Below are 18,078 nucleotides of genomic sequence, written 5' to 3'. Positions count from 1 at the left end.
CAAAACTGAAACATGAAACACATCGTGGATGCGTGATAGGATAGGTGGCAATGCTAAGCAGTAGGCAACTAGCCCTATCCTCTCAAGGATCTCAAATGGTCCTACAAATCAAGGTGCGAGCTTAGAACCCTTTCCATAACGGATTGGACTCTTATGCGGTCGCACTCTCAAGAAGACTCTGTCTCCAACTGAGTAGCTACGATCAACCCTCTTTGCATCTGCATATTTGTTCTGTCTATCCTGTGCCTCTCTAAGACGCTGCCTAATCAAATCCACCTGCTGCTCCATATCCCGAACTATCTCTGGACGAATAGCAACTCTGTCCTCTATGCGGTCCCAACTCAATGGTGTCCTAGAAGGCCTGCCATATAATGCTTGATAGGGTGGCATCCCCAAGGACGTGTGATGCCCATTGTTATAGGCAAACTCCACTAAGGGAAGATACTCTTCCCATCTGGTTTGGCGATCCATGACATACATGCGAAGCATATCCTCTAACACCTGATTAACTCTCTATGTCTGGCCATCCGTCTCCAGATGATACGCTGTACTGAAATTGAGCTTGGTACCCATAGCTGCCTGTAATGCCTTCCAAAAAGAAGAAGTGAAGAGGGAATCCCTGTCGGAGATGATCTTACATGGAACACCATGAAGTCTGACAATGTCTCACAGAAACACCTGTGCTACTGCTGGTGCTGTGAAGGTGGTACGAACTGGTGAAAAGTGAGCCACTTTGGTCAACTTGTCAACCATCACCAAGATGGCATCATGGTGCCGAGATGACATAGGGAGACCAATGATGAAATCCATGGATATAGTGTTCCACTTCCACTCTGGTATAGCATGAGATTGGAGCAACCCACCTGGATGGCGGTGCTCCGCCTTGACTCTCTGACACTCAAGGCATCGGGCTACCAACTCGGCAATAAGCTGTCGTATTCCTGGCCAATGGTATAGTTCTCTCAAGTCTGCATGCAACTTCTTGACCCTGGGATGCACTGCTTAAGGAGCTCTATGAGCCTCTGTGATAATGAACTCCCGCAATCCCCCGGAAGAAGGTACATAGATGCGCCCTCTATGGCGTAATAAACCATCGGACTCTAAGGAATAATCCACATATTTCCCTTCTAAAGTTTCCTGAGATCGAATAGCCTGGCAAACCTCTAAATACCATCTGTCCTCTGGCAATCGCTGCATGATCCGATCTCTCAAATCCGTGCTCATAGACATGGTGTATACCTCGTGACGTCTCCTACTCAAACAATCTGCAACTACATTTTCTTTCCCTTTGATGTAGTGAACGTCAAAATCATACTCACACAAGAATTCCATCCATCTCCTCTAACGTGCATTAAGGTTCGGCCGAGTAAATATGTACTGAAGGCTCTGATGGTCTGAGTGCAACTCAAAGTGATGACCCAAAAGGAAATGTCTCCATCTCACAAGTCCATGCACTACGGCTGCAAGCTCAATGTCATGAGTAGGGTAATTAAGCTCGTGAGTCTTGAGTTTCCTAGACTCAAAGGCTATAGCTCTGCCATTCTGCATAAGTACTGCTCCTAAACCCTCTAGGGAAGCATCTGTACAAACCATGAAATTAGCTGATGGATCTGCTACTACAAGGATAGGTGCGGTAGTAAGTGCCTTTTTAAGTTCCTGAAAGGCCTTCTCGCACTTCTCCGTGCACTCAAACTTCTTCCCTTTGCGCTGAAGAGAAGTGATAGGATGAGCAACTCTAGAGAATCCCTCAACAAAACGTCGGTAATAACTTGCCAAGCCCATGAAGCTCCTGACCTCTATCACACTGGTGGGTGTTGGCCACTCCATAATGGCTCTGATCTTTGATGGGTCTACTGAGATCCCATCACCGGATATAACATGACCAAGGTACTTGATCTCAGTTTTAAAGAAAGCACACTTCGACAAACTGCCATACAACTGATTTTCCCTCAAACAACGTAAAACCTGTCTCAAGTGTTCCTCATGTTCCTCCTCATTCCGTAAATATATCAAAATGTCATCGAGAAACACAATCACAAAGCGGTCGAGAAATATACGGAATACTCCATTCATGAGACTCATAAAAACTGTTGCGGCATTCATAAGACCGAATGGGACCACGGTGAAATCATAGTGGCCATATCTAGTGCGAAATGCGGTCTTGTGGATATCACTTTCCACTATCCTCAACTAATGGTACCCTGACTTTAGATCAATCATGGAAAATACTTTGGCACCTTGAAGTTGGTCAAATAAATCGTCGATCCTGGGCAATGGATATCGGTTCTTGATGGTTACTTTGTTCAACTGACGGTAGTCCATGCATAATCGGAGAGATCCATCCTTCTTCTTCACGAAGATGACTGGTGCACCCCAAGGGGATACACTAGGGCGAATGTGGCCCTTCTCTAGGAGTTCCTCAAGCTGGATCTTGAGCTCATTAAGTTCATTTGTGGTCATTCTATATGGTGCTCTTGAAATCGGTTCGGCTCCTGGAACAAGGTCTATATGAAAATCAATCTCTCTACGGGGCGGCATACCAGGTAACTCTGAAGGAAATACATCTGAGAATTCCCTAAGGATAGGGTGGTCATCAATAGATGGTTCTTTTTCCTCTTCTTCTTCTCTATCGCTAATGGTGATGGCAAATAACTGACATCCCTTTCGCATGCTCCGCTTAACATGCATGGCGGAGATCATGCGAAGAGACACGGGTCTCTAAATTCCAGTGATCACTATAGGAGAGCCTTGATCATCCTCACACTCGATCCTTTTTAGGTGACAATCCATCTTGGCTGTGTGGGCATAAAGCCAATCCATGCCAAGTACGACGCCATATGATCCAAGTGGTGTAACTCTAAGGTCTACTAAGGTGGTGGTATTACCAATCTGAATCTGACAACCCTTAACCTCTGATTCCCTGCCATCTGACCCTGAGGACACTCTCTCGCCATGTGTCCCATGGCTCCACATGTGAAGCAAGCGCCTCTTGCCTGGAACTTCACTCCCTGTGGTCTGGAGAAAGACTGTCCCCCTGTCCTACTAGAACCACTATACCCACCTCTAGAGGACTGCTGAGTCCTAGCCAGAGGTGTGTAAGGAGCCTGAGATCTCTGATCTCGCCTCTGACCCTGTGACTGCCACTACTTGGGCTTCAGGCCCTACTGACTCTGCGGAGGCCTTTGCCTCTGGTTTTGCTGTGACTGCTGCGGAGGAGGGGGTTTGGAGAACCCCGATGAGTGCCTGTTGTTACCTTTCCAATGGGGTTTCTGGAACCCATAAGTCTGTGGTGAAGGGTTACGGTTCTGGAACCGATCCTTCGAGTCATGTGGTCTGGCCTGAATCTCCTCGGCTATCAAAGCCTTCTGCACGGCAACTCGGAGGCTTCCTGGAGCGGCCATTCTCACTGGTCCTGCTAGGCCGGAATTCAATCCTCTGATAAATCGGTTGACGAGAAGCTTTTCATCTTTCAGGTAGTCTACATAAGGTAAGAGTTCAAAGAACTTGTTCTCATACTGTGTCACTGACAGACCCTTCTGCTGAAGGTCATGAAACTCATCCACCCTATGCTATCTGAAATGCTCTGATAAGTACGTCTCTCTGAACCTCTCTGTGAAAATCTCCCAAGTGAGGGTCTCTATCTCTAAGCCACACTTATATTCTTCCTGTCTCCACCATGTGGATGCTGTTCCTCGCAATAGGTGAACCGCTGCACGTGCTTTTAGATTGCTCTCATAAAAGCGCAATGCAAAGCACCTATCTAGGCTTAAAAGCCATGCCTCTACCTCTACCCCATCGGTAGATCCCCCAAATGATGGTGGCTGAAGACGCATAACCTCTCTGATTAGATCCCCTAGATCTCGACGTGCCCTCTCAATATACACTGGTGCTACGACTGGAGGTGGTGCTGGTAGGTGAATGGGTTCGGGCTCATGCCGAGCCTGACTCTCTACGAGATTAGGAGGTGGACTCCTACTCCATTCCCGTTTTACTATTCTATGTCTTCCTGAGTTCTGGTTCTCAACATTATGATCTACTGCTGGAAGCTTATCCTCTACTAGTCCAATCAGGTTCTGAAGAGCTACCAAGATGTCTCAGTTTAGGTCAACTGATTGCTCGGGAGGAGCTGCTGGGTTCACTTCCTGGACCGATTCCTCCCTAATGACCTCTTTGTGTGCCATGCGTGCACGCCTAGGGCCTCTACCACGTTTGTGAGCTTGTCGCGTAGTTGGAGGCATCATTTTTAAGAAAATAAAATAAAATGAAATAAATAACTTAATTTTAGGAGAAAGTATTTTAGCTAATTTTTAAAATAAAATTAAATACAATTTAATTAATTAAATAATTATAGCGAAACGTAATGGAGTAAAGTTCCTAGTGTTGGCAACCTTGCTCTGATACCAAAATGTCATGCCCAACTTTTAGGCACGAACGGAAAATTTTTATTTTTTTTTAAAATACTTAACTAATTAACGACTTACCTAACTAATATAGCTAACATAATTAAAATATCCAACTACGTACGAATAACTTAAATAAAGTAATGCAACTTGTTGGTCTTAACTATGTCTCAATTAAACCAAGCAACTAAATTTAATAAGTCAAAATGAACCTATGTTAAAAACGAGCCATTATCTTCCCAACTACTGAACATTAATCTTCTATTAAATGGTTAAATTCTCAAATAAGAAAATTTCTAACTAAATACAAGATTTCTAAAATAAGATAAAAACTTACTATAGTTCATCCACCCCGTGGGTCAAATATTAATTCTCAGAATAGAGGGGCCAACATAGTAGGTTTTATCCTCTAAAATTTACCCTCCCAAAATATAAAATCTCTCTCTCTCCTTTATTGATTTATTTATTTCTTATAATTTTTTTATTTTTTTTTTACTTTATTAAATTGCTCTTACATTTATCAATAATTTAAGAGAAAACCTTACTTAACCTTACTATTAGCTATTTGATTCCAATGAATGTCGAAATTAAACCACATATAAATATATAAAAATATTCACATATCTATATATATTTTAATCTATACTTTTATACACCACTCTTTAATTATATTTTCTCAAGGAGAGTGTGGTTTTATCTTTTTTTTTAAATTATCCAACCCCATGAGAAGATTGCCCAACCCCGAGATTAGGGTTAGGGCAAATTAACCAACCCCCTTTTTATTTTATTTCTTTTCTTTCAAACCCTGTGTGCGTGTGTGTGATTGTGTGCAGGGTGGGTCGGTGGCCGAGAAGCAGCGCGCAGGGGCGGACCGAGCCAAACCCCCCTATACTTTCGAGCATGTTTTACTGGTAGTGGGCGGAGAGAGTTAAGCTTTCTTTTTAACTCGGCGTAGAGGGAGGGAAGCGGGGCAGAGACACCCGTTCGGGCGGAGAAGGGTTTACCGAACACACCGCAGTGCGGGGGAAGCAAAGAGGAGGCGGAGCGGGGGAAAGCCGGCAGCGCGGGCACCGCCGGCTGCGGACGGCGCCGCCCGCAGGCTGTGGCTCTCGCAGTCTGCGGACGTCGCCGCCCGCAAGCTGCGGGTTCCGCAGGCTGCGGGCGCCACCGCCCTTGGCCGCGCCCCGCCGCTACAAATGCACACGGTTTTATTTAAACAAAAAAAATGTTTTTTGCTGTGTTAAAACAACGTTAAACCCAGCAAATTTTATAATGTGGTTTTTTTTTTTTAATCGGTGGTGATGATATGTGATCTGTACACAACATAGGATTTTCTTTTATATATATATATAAATATATATATATATATATATATATATATATTCATATATATATATATATATATATGTATTTACATATTTTAATAAGTCTTTTTTTTTTGGGTTTAAAAGATGAACAGGCATTACATGCCTTTTTAAAAGGGCAGGAACAGAATGATTTGTGTATATAAATATTTAGATATATATATATGTATATATATATACATATATATATATATATATATATATTAGCTTAATTAGCAAGAGGGTTAGTTTCCTCTTTTTTTTTGTAGTAAAACCAGATCTGTAAATATATCTTTTTTTTTGAAACTGATTCTTCTAATGATACTTAATGTTTAAATTTCTATATATATATATATATATATATATATATATATATATATATATATATTTATATTTGTATATGGTTAATTGTTACTCAAGTAAGCACATTTTTTTTAAAACACTAACAAGGTATTCTATTTAGCAAATAACAATGTAATCTTTTTGAATAACAAAATAAACCTAAAACTAACTGTTTTTTTTTTTCAAAGGGAAAATAGACTACTATAAAAAAAATTTATTTCTGCTATTCAAAGAGAAATACATAACTGGTTTATTTATTTGCAGCAGCTTAATAACATAAGGAACATGCAGTAATAAACTACATCTAGGTGCAGAAATCTTAAATTTGCATTTGATAAAAAAAAAAATTCTTTTATTTTCCCTTTTGTAAATCAAGAAGATTCATACCCTATTTAGTACATTCCTTCACTCCTTTGCAACACTAACTAGAGTGAGAACAACATACATATTATTTTTTTTTGAAATCTAAATACAAGTAAATATGAACACAAAGATTTTGGCAATAAAACATTTACATTTTCCTTTCCATGGAATAGGAATACATTGCTTTACTTTTTGGAAAAATAAATACAACATTGACTATCTCTTTCTTTTACAAGCTAACATTGAATACATAATCCTCTTTCCTTGTAAATAACACAATCTAGCTCTTTTTTTTTTTTTTTTTTTTTTTTTAAACTTTTTTCTGCAACACAAAAACAGCAACTTAGTCCTTCATTCCTTCTTTTCCCATCCCATGCAACCTGCAATAAAACACATCTTGGACCATGGAGAGCTCACCTCCCAGCCTAGGCTTACTAGAAGCCACCCCCGAGCTTGGAGAACCAAGCACTAGATGGGTTACAAACAAGCAACTCCACTACAAACATAGGAAGACATTCACATACAAATTTCCCATCCCAAGCTACACTTTCACCACATTCATGGTGACTCTTCTATGGGTGGAAGTGGACCAAGTACCAATGGGGAGATTTGCAAGCCAAACACAACACAAGCCACCTCATGGCAATACAAATGCAACAAAATACTTCCACAATCCTTATGCCCCCCAAAAAGGCTCAAGGCCATATTTACTCCCCTTATGACCCCCAAATGCATACACAAGGCTATGCAATAAGGGTCACAAAGGACAACCTTGAGATCACTCTCCATAAGGAGAGCCTCTCACCCATGGCTGTCATACTCCTTCCACCCCAAGATCTTCCTACCTTCCCAAGAGTAGGAGATCTTGGACACTTCCAAAAACAACAAGAACACAAAACAAAACACATAGAAAAGAAAACTACACATTCTTAACTTCAACAAAAACTTCATAAAACACTTTCTTTGAAGCAACTCTTTTCTTTTACAAAATAACATAAACTAACACATACAACATAACAAGAGGAGATAAGAAGAAACCAACCTTATTCTGCCAATAGGTATGCTAAAATTAGTTGGGGATGAGCTGCCCAATTCCACACTAACTTTCTCCAAACTCCACCAAAAGTGCTATTCTCCTACTAACTTTTCAAAACAAGCATAATCTCCAAGAATGGAGAGTGGGTGATTACTCACTAAGTTTCCAAATTCTTGCCTAAGAAGGCCTCTCACACACTTCCCAACCCCTTTGGTGAGGTGTGAGTTCCCATTGGTTACCCTTCCCAAACTCTTACACATTACCAAAATTGGAAAGGGAAAAGGTGGAAGAAGATGGGGAAGAGAGTTTGACATCAAAAGAGAAGGTTGTCTATCCTAGGAGGAACTTTCTAAGTTGAATTTTCGTTCATCTTGGAAACACCACTTTTTGAAGTGACTAAATAGTCACATGGGAGAAGCCACATGTTGCAAAATACCCCTAACCCATAGGTATACCCTTGGGACCTTTGGAAAAGCCTTAAAACTGACCCTAGGAGTCCATTAAACCCTTTGGAAACCCAACTGAAGTTTACCTACGGGTCAAACTTGAGTTGACCACTCCCAAGACTCCCTACCCAAGGCAAATTTCGGACCACACTCATGTTTTTGAATGGCTTTGGTAGAAACAAAACTCCCTCCAAGAGACACGTCCAAATCAATGACACTAATCAGCACATGTGTCAAGTGACACAAAAAAAATACAATATAAAAATCACACATGGAATTTGTCTCTTGTAGGATTACACATATACATATAAACTAATTTTAACACTCAGGCATTATACACTTCACAAATAAGATACATTACAATGGGGTGTTGTCTCTCCAAATAGACAACTCCCAGCTTAACAAATGCACATTGGTCTAGGCTTGGTTCTCCATATAAATTCCATGGTCTCATGGATAATTTTTTTGCGCATCTCAATTAACACATTAGTAATTCCAAATCATCACAATTATACATAATCAATCACATGGATTCCATTACACATCAAACACTCATACATTTGGCAACAATAATTCAATATCTCATTCGTTCAAATTCAATTTCACATAAGCAATTAACATAATTTTCCAAAATGGAACCACTCATAAATAAGCATCATTTTTCTATCATCAAAATAAAATCCTGGAAATTTCCAATAATGACATTCACCACCATAATGTAATTCTATTCTAGTAACATATCTAAAGTTTCATAATCATCATGCATGAAATAAAGCATCAACATATGTCAGTGTGATCCAAATCATGGAATCATATAAGTTCTAAGTCCATAAAGCATAAAATAAAGCATCTATAATAGTCTCAATATGCAAATAACTGAAAATGTCAAACTGAGTCAGGGTAGGGCCTCACAGGTAGTCAAATTGCCAGTGTCAGTCTCTGGTAGGAGACTTGATAGGATGTCAACAACAATTTGTATAGTTTTTGCTTCTTTTTTTTCTCTTTTAACCTTTTCTTTTGAGCCTGAGATTGCATAATAGAAGCAATCTCCATGAGTTTAGATGCACTCATATTATCTACATCTATAGGTCCTTTGATGCTTATTGAGTCATCCTCATCATCAATTTGCTACTTTGCCTTTGCTTTTTCCTTTTCAATTGTTTGCTGTACTATCTTCCCCTCTGTTTTCTCTTTCTCTTCATCCTTTTTCTTTTTAGTTTCTTTCACTTCAACCTCTTTCTCCGGTTTCTCTCTCTTCCTCTATTTGTTTTTCCTATGTAGCTGTAGTAACCGATGGTAGTTGATTTTCAGGTGGAGGTTGAATATCCACACTAGGTTCATTGATTGGTGCTTCAGTTGCTTCCTATGTATTAATAATGACTGGTTGTTGTACAAGTTCCTTAACTGGTTCAATGATATTACCAGTTGTATCAATAGTGTCCTGGATTTCATCAGTATCATTGACAAAGAAAATAACTGGTGGAGAAGTTGTGGCATCCTTATTCTTAATAGGATAGACAACATCCGGTGTAATAATCTCTTCTTCATCTATCTCTAGTGGAGCTCCAATCTCTATTTGATCAGTTTTATTTTTATGAGACTCCAATTGCCCATGCATCCTTTGAATGTCTTTAGCTTTTCGGTGAGTATCATCTTCAACAAATTAAATCTTTCTAGCCAATAAATTCAATCTTCTTGACTTATAATGAAACTGTCCTTTGAAATTATCAAGCAATGCTAATAATTCATCTCTAGGTAACTTGGAAAACTATTGAATGGAGACTCTATCAATAATTTCTTTATCCTATTCTATAGTCATTTTCCACTTATTTGCAAGAATAAAATACAAATAAGAAGAAATGTCCTTTTCAATATCCTGAGGCAACCGATTGTATTGACACAGATGGTTGATTACCTCTTGAACAATTTGTTATTTCTATCCATCATCAAATGAATCAAAACACTATTTCACATTATCAAACCATTTCTTCCCTAATGTTTTTAAGTTCCTCTCAAAATCAATCATAGGCTTGTATGATGTGACATTAATAGAAGTACTTTTCTTTGATATGTCTCCTACTAGTTTGGCTTTTTTACCAGTCACTTTCATATTCTTTGGTTCCTCTTCAGTGTCAGTATCCTTAGATTCTATTTGAAGAATGAGTTGTCTACCTCTCTTGTTTGTTGCATTCTTCTTCTTTGCATATACTTTGGGTACCGGTTCCTTTCTGACTTGAATACTTCTTGTCATCCTTGTACCAGTAGTGACTGAAGGTGTTTGCTCAACTTTCTTCTTTTTCTCTTTGGTACTATTGGGTTGAGGAGGTGCAATCCTTTATTGGTAAGTTCCCAGTCTTTTCTTCTTCTTATCCTTGGGAGATGCCAAAAGTTTGTTGGCATAACCGATTAATAATTCATAGTTGACTTCATAACTCATTTCTTCCATCTCTTCTTCCCTCGATTCAACAACCTCCATTAGGCAAAAGTCAGTGGTAACTATGAAACAAATGTCATTTGCAAAGTGTTTCACTACTTCATCAGGTAGCCTTAACCTCATGCTCATCTTCTTTTCAAATTCATTCAAATATTTGTTAATGGCAACAGGAAATGTGTACTTCATAGCCTTAATATTGTTCTTGATTTGGGTTGTAACCAGTGTGTCCTTCGACCATTCAATGTCATCAATTCTTGGTAAGAAATTATGAAAGTAAAAGAATAGACCAATCAATAATTGACCATATTTAAATGTTTGACTATTGTCACTCTTGATTAATTTTAAGTTCAACATCAATTGGCTTCTCATTGCCTCGCATAAGTCATAATCTAAATTCTTTTCTATCATTTTGTGGGTTGCATGCACAACAACAGATGGCACATTGTTCAGTCTGCTGGAATGAAATATTCGATAGGAAATCATAATAGTTGCATATCGGGTTGTTGGATCTTTAATGTTGTTGACCAAAATTGCACGATCGTCAACAGTGGTCTGAATCAGTGCAATCACAATATCTTTTGAAATTGTCCTCAATTTTGGTACTTCATCGGTTTGCCAGAAACTAGTCACTGCATGAATTTCTTCCTTTGTGATTGTGTGCAACCTGTCAAGATACATATTCTCTCCATGTGTTGTTCACCAAAAGTGATAACCCAAGACACCTATAAATCTATCTATGAGATAGCCAATCTCAATCAATGAAACACTTCAGCGCTGGGATAACATAACATATGATCCTAATGATCTTCCTGCACTTCCGGTTCTGCTAGACCTAGGGGGGACACCCTTTTGATGCATTGAATACAACAATCACAAACATAAGACTGCATCAACAATGAGCAGACAAACCATTCCACAAGCTCACCAAATTAGGTAACATGTACAGATGGGCTGGATCTTATACAAATAATAGGTGAAATAGAGCTTTGGAAGGATAGAACATTAACCCCTAAACATAAAGGGAAATAGATTTGTCTTTTAAAATGTATATCTGAGACCATTCCCAAATCTGTCAAAGACTAGTGCCTTGTTCATTGGGTAGCAGAGTCACTCACAGAACTACAAATATGAATCATAGATGCAAGTTGTTTTTCCTTACAACATATCCCTGCACTAATACCTTGTACTAATGCATTACTCAATCCATTCATAAAATTATCAGATTTGGGACACATTCCATTGTTTATGATTGATTATAGAATATAAACTCTTCATTGAAGAATGCCTACAAACAATCATACAATCTCCTTGAGATGACAAATTATAAGCCTCCTTGAGGATTCAATTCATAACAATTAAATTCATACACAGAGACAATATCATGGGAAGTTACTCATGCCTGACACAAGCAAGACCTACAACTAAGATCACATTTACAACAATGCATTGCAATCCTCTATACCCTAAAACAAACCAAAAACATTTACAAATTTGGTTCTTGACATTCAGAAAGTGGAAGCCATCAAATCTGGAGCATTTTCCAAATTTCTGGAACCCTTACAACTGAGAAGAATTGGGAATAAAAAGGGAGAGGGAACCAAATCAAATCTGCAACTGAATTGCCAAGTGTCTCCTCTGTAACTGAATTTTGTTTCTATGGAAACTGCCTCCAAAATATTCCACATTTGTCAGAATTAACCTCATAATCAGATTCCTCACTCCGAGAGCTTTCCGGCGATATATAATACTTTATATTTTGGCCAAACTTAGACCCTGGGCGAATTAATTCCCATTTGTGCTCAGTCATTTAATTATTTCGAATTTTAATATAGTCAAAACTATATCATTTATTCATTTTAATTTTGATTTTTTGCCTCCATTTGTGCTTTGACGCCTTACCTCGTGGCGGCCTCTGATTGGTCGATGGGGTTGACTGGACGCCACCTGGGATGACACCTCATCTTTTGCCACCTGTCGGCCACGTCACCGCCATTGGGCTGCTTGCTTGTATGCCACTTCATCGCCACATAATCGCCACTGGACTGCCACCTATCACGACACGTGGATGGCTCTCATTCACTTTCACTATTTCGCAGGCCGTAACTCGCGTGCATCTTCCCTTCGCGAAATAGCATGCACCGTCTATCCATCTCGAACTTGCTCACTCGTTAACCCGACCTTTCTCTAGAAAATTTCACCTGTCTGCCTCGAGAAGCGTGCCTACATGGGGTCCACTTGGTCACCATCTAGTCAACTCCTCTATTGCCTCAGGATCCGTGCTCATGCGTGGGCCCACCTTGGGTGCCATCGGGCACCATCTGTCAAAAGCCTTTATGGCTTAGACATATTACTACTGTGCGTTTTTGCTTATAAAGATTTAAAAATACCACTTCCTAGCCAATGTGGGATTAAAACATTAACCCTGGGACTGTGTATTTTTTAAGATTTTTGAGTGTTATTCAATGGCATTTTGCATTTAAGGTTTTGAAACCTTCAAACTCCAACGCCCAAACAGGACCGTGAGGGAGGAACTAGCAAATATTGTGGATTTATTGCACTTGCTTGAAAGCTTCTACATTTCTTGAAGGTTTCAAAACTGCCCATTGCATTGGCTGAAGCTTCTATTTGCTGCTAATTGCATTAAATTGAAGGTTTTGAATGCCATTAAACCTCCTTCTGCAGTCACCCACCTCACAAAAGCTCACACACCTGCCAAAAGCTCATGGCAAGGAGGAGAAGACTGCCAATTTACAATTTGTTGAAGTTCCCTTGGTGCTGCTCACACGTGGGAGGGAGAGTGCTGGTATGCATCTGCAATTTCATTAAGTTTAAGGTTTATTAAACCTTTCCCAGCTGCCACGGTCTGTGCATTTGTTTGGAACTTTGAATGCCCTTTACTTATGCATGTAGAGAGGAGGAAATTTGCATTTGGTTTGAAATTTTTACATTTCCTTACATGCCACGCTGCCACTTCTTTGCTTTGGCTTGGTTTTTACATGTTGTATGGGAGATTTGGCATCAAATCTGCCATATTGCATTTGCTTGATGATTTCAATTTATTTTCCCAAATTTGCTCTCTACATAGCAGGGAAGACTAAGGAAAGGAGATCTACACCCCACTTGCAATCAAAGAGCACACATGAAGACCCACGTACCACACTCTAGCTACCATAATGCCATTGCATGGAGTTTTTGATGTTTCAAACATATTCCAAGACCATCGGTTTCCATTGCATAATTTTTTATTTTTTTTTAAAGATTGGAATCTCTAATACACAACTGTAGAACATTCAACCTTGAGTAAGCCAATAGTCTTAATCACTTCCTCGATTATGTCTACAAGTTGAAATTCCATGAAATGAAAACCATTCTGTCACAAAATTAATGCGCAGGCATGAGCCAAGTCGAGCCCCAAAGTGGGTCCGACTAAAAAAAAATTCATTTTCATGCAACTAACCCCTGGAATGCTTCACAGACCTCAAACACACCTCTGGAATCGATCGGCACCATTTTCGGATCATCAAATTGCATTTTACATCCTTCGGGCAATTACGCCACAATTTTCGCATTTAATCGCGAAGACGTAATTTTCAAACCTGTCAAAACACCTTTCTGGAGCTTGCCATCTGACAGGCATGTACTTTGATATACAAGGATGACATCTACCAAACGGTTTCTTGAGATGAGTCCCGAGTGAAGAGATATTAATTTCTGAAAACGGCCAACTGGCTTTGTCGACACTGCGGACTTGATGAAGTCAATGTTCTGGCAACACATGATGCCTTTCTCAAAAATATCAAACGACCTCCGTGGGTCCTCAAATTTGAAACATAGGTACCTTAAAGTACATATTACATCTTTGAATTCTCAATTCGATCACCAAACTGACAAGATGCAAACGGCGCACTCACCAAAACGGCTACATTAACTGATATAACACTGGAAGTGCGGATAACTGAATTTGATGGCAAAATGAGCTCTTTTGAAAACCGATCAAACGGATTGGTAGAGCCTTGAAATTTGAAATGTAGCTCACCATTTATACCACCATTAGCCCAGAACAAACATTCTGACATGACGTTCAACGGGACATTTTTACACTTGTGCAAACATCACAAACTACAAACGGATTGAGCTTTGAAAATTGAGCAAACGGATTCATAAGGACTTGAAATTTTGCATGTTAACTCATTTATGCATAAAATTCAATCCATTTTGAAATTATTCATGATAATAAACATGGAAAAAGATATAAACACCCAAAGTAGGCTACTTAATAAAATTTGCACTTGTGCCTAGAATGCACTTTCAGCTCACCCCTCGAAATGGGTACCTAGTAAACTTATCCAAATTGAATTCTAAAAGTTGCACATCAATTCATAGGCTAAATGAAAGGTGTGGGACATGAATCCCAAGCCTTACCCTCTGAAAATCAACCGGCTCCATTTTACCCCCTTGCTAACTAGGCCATTCAAACTGACTTATTTTAATCATTTGGAAATGCAGGGAAATTTTTTGAAATGGGCCTATAAACTTGACTCAGTTTTAAATACTCCCAACAGTGGCTTTAACTGGGGATGGTTGATTGCAAGATCAACACAAGAATCCAGATATCTTTGGTTAAGCAGACCACTCAAAAACGGATCTTTCTTCTCTCAATTCTTCTCTTCTCAAAACAGGGCTTCCCTATTCTACCCAAACAGCAGGGCACTTTATTGAAAACCACACAACAGAAAGCAAAGTGACTGTACAAAATATACAACTTATAAATGGCCCCAGGCCATCAAAACTGAAATCAATTCTTACCTCTGTCAAACACATGATTTTCATTTCCACAAACTGGAGGTAAGTTGAGATCATCATTCCAATCTGCCTGATAAAAAACACTTCCATTTCCAATCAGCTGATCACATAAAACATAATCAGCAGCATATTCATAATCATAACATCTCTGAAAATCAAACACATGCTGAAAGGACTGATCACTAGGTGACATAAGAGTGCCATACTCTTTACCATTCTTCATAAGAGTGCCATACTCTTTACCATTCTTTCCCAGCTGAAATGAAAAGTGGCCTAACTCATTCTGAAAGTTGAAAATATCAGGCACATCTATATTACTAGTTTGCTCAAATGATGAACACTCCTCCACAATGATGGCTTGCAAACTAGAGAGGAAAACTTCCTCATAACATGATTGCACTTCAACTTGCTAATCACAAAAACTATCAGCATTTTGCACACATGAAAGTACATGATTTTTACTAGCCAATGGTTCATTTCCTCCTTGCAAATCTGAGAAAAACACCTGAGATTTGTCATGTCTTCTAAAAGGTAGATCCTCATAATGCATATCAAAGCTAGAATTCATATCAACATATGAACCTTCATTATCATACCTATCAACCATATATGCATTATCATTTTGTCTATCAAACATAGGAAGAGAATCAACATTATATGTATCATTTTTTGCACCCTCAAAAACATCATCAGAATCAAAGCATATACTGAGTGGGTATGAAAGATTGGGCACATTTTTGAATCCACATCTCTGAAAATCAGCAGCTAAGAGTTCTGAAATTTGCTCACTACATAGTGAACCTCCTTCATTTTCCTTGGCTTCATCCTCTGAGCTATAAACATTCTCCCAATCTAATAAAGGTATTGGATCTGCAGTGCTCATGTCCCTATGCACATTTATTTCATCATCACAACAACTTGCATCTGCATCATATCCTTTATCACACTGCTCATAATGTGTTGCTACATGTTGCAACATAGTTTCATAACTAGGGTTGCAAACATATTGTGGATTGAAATCAACAACAAGGTGATCTACATCATTAGCATCTGAAACCTCAACGGGCTCATGATTAGTTGAACAATTACTGTTCTCACAAATTTCTTCTCGCTCTGAATACACATCTGAACTTTCATGATGAGAATAATCACATTCAACATCATAGGAGGTACATCCACTTGGGGGCTCATCTCCTTCATCATTTTTAATCTTGTGTATATTTTCAGATTGGTTACTTTCAATCATATCTATCCATTCTTTAATAGATTCAACACATTCTTCTCTGAAGGCAGTAGACCAATTAACTGAGTTAGGCTCATAAAGCTCTAAGAATATCTCAATTAAAACAAACTCAGGGGGTCTATTATCAGTTGAAAGCTCATTCAATGCAGCTAAAAATCTTTCATAGAAGACATATGATGATTCTCCTTTACTTCTTAGCCCTACTTTCCCTTTTAACAACCAGACAAATCTCTCTTGGATCATTTGAAGACATTTTTCAATTTCTATATTGATCTCTTTCAAATTTGACAAAGGATTCATGGATCTAGGAACTACATCTGGATCCATCAGGTTTTATAACAGTCACTGAACCATTATTTTTTGACCATGCATCTTATTGTATCATAAATTCATTCCAAAACATATGCAGTCACTAATTTTCCAAATTTGCATACTACTGAAGATCATAAACACTGGATATTGCAGTAGCATAGATATACAAATTAATCTTGAAATTCTTATTTCCCTCTAGACTAGTGTTGTTCACTAAATGGGAAAACGACGTCACACATTCTAATTTTCAAAACAAACATCTTTGCATTTGAAACCTCTGAAAATACCTGGAGATTTGCAGCTGTAAACTCTTGTAGATCTGGAGATTTACTTTACCTTTAGCACGGTCTTTTACATCAGAGTCACCACCTCTTGTACAGAGGAAAATATCTTCAATGGATTCTTTGGGATCTACAATCATAAAACCCCAAGCAGCTGCTAAATCTTTGATGCAAGTTCACCAAATATTTTAAAACTTTTACCACAATGAACACTGGTGCAGAGATCTTTCAGAGTCGCCACTCACTGATGTGAGAATTTATAAAATCATTTGTAGAACATGAACAGATTTGAACTCACACAAAGATAAAAGGACAACAAGTTTTCCACACTTGGCATAGAACACTACCAGGCACATAACTACAGATCTGAAAATGCTTTTAGATTTATAATACTTTTATGACTCTTTCCTCAAATGGATATGGCACAACTCAGGGATTCGATTCAACATGAGTTATTACAACACTTTCCCAAGCAGAGTCACCATTTTTGTTGTTCACCAAAAGTGATAACCCAATACACCTGTAAATCTATCTATGAGATAGCAAATCTCAATCAATGAAACACTTCAGCATTGGGACAACATAACATACGATCCTAATGATCCTCCTGCACTTTAGGTTCTGCTAGACCTAGGAGGGGACACCCTTTTGATGCATTGAATACAACAATCACAAACATAAGACTGCATCAATAGTGAGCAGACAAACCATTCCACAAGCTCACCAAATTAAGTAACATGTACAGATGGTCTGGATCTTATACAAATAATAGGTGAAATAGAGCTTTGGAAGGATGGAACATTAACCCCTAAACATAAAGGGAAATAGATTTGTCTTTTAAAATGTATATCTGAGACCATTCCCAAATCTGTCAAAGACTAGTGCCTTGTTCATTAGGCAGTAGAGTCACTCACAGAACTACAAATATGAATCATAGATGCAAGTTGTTTTTCCTTACAACATATCCCTGCACTAATACCTTGTACTAATGCATTACTCAATCCATTCATAAAATTATCAGATCTGGGACACATTCCATTGTTTATGACTGATTATAGAATTTAAACTCTTCATT

This window comes from Cryptomeria japonica, chromosome 7 (assembly GCF_030272615.1).
Source record: "Cryptomeria japonica chromosome 7, Sugi_1.0, whole genome shotgun sequence".
NCBI classification, from domain to species: domain Eukaryota; kingdom Viridiplantae; phylum Streptophyta; class Pinopsida; order Cupressales; family Cupressaceae; genus Cryptomeria; species Cryptomeria japonica.
This window is presented reverse-complemented; position numbering follows the sequence as displayed.